Below are 333 nucleotides of genomic sequence, written 5' to 3'. Positions count from 1 at the left end.
CCCAGCCCCCAGCACCCCATCAGTCTCTGTCTGCAGACCAAACAGCCTCACTCCCCTTCTACTCTCCCCCAACCCCCTCCAGCCATAGCCCTTTGAGCTGTGCCGTCGCAATGCATAAATACATAAATCTGGTGTCAGCGTATGCATGTGTGTGTCAGTGTGTGTGAATGTGTGTGTGTGTGTTTGGATGGGTGGGGGATGTCGACATATAGACGATGGCCCGGCAACCCCACAGGCAGACCCCCTTTCATGTGTCACCAGATCACAGACGCTCAGTGTTTACACACCAGACCCATCCAGACACACAACCAGCCCCCAAGCCCCCCCAAGCCC

This window comes from Seriola lalandi, unplaced genomic scaffold, assembly GCF_002814215.2.
Source record: "Seriola lalandi dorsalis isolate HSWRI2012SDOR001 ecotype SW California unplaced genomic scaffold, Sedor1 jcf7180002054690, whole genome shotgun sequence".
NCBI lineage: Eukaryota > Metazoa > Chordata > Actinopteri > Carangiformes > Carangidae > Seriola > Seriola lalandi.
The sequence above is the reverse complement of the archived record's forward strand: the minus strand, read 5'-3'. Positions refer to the sequence as shown.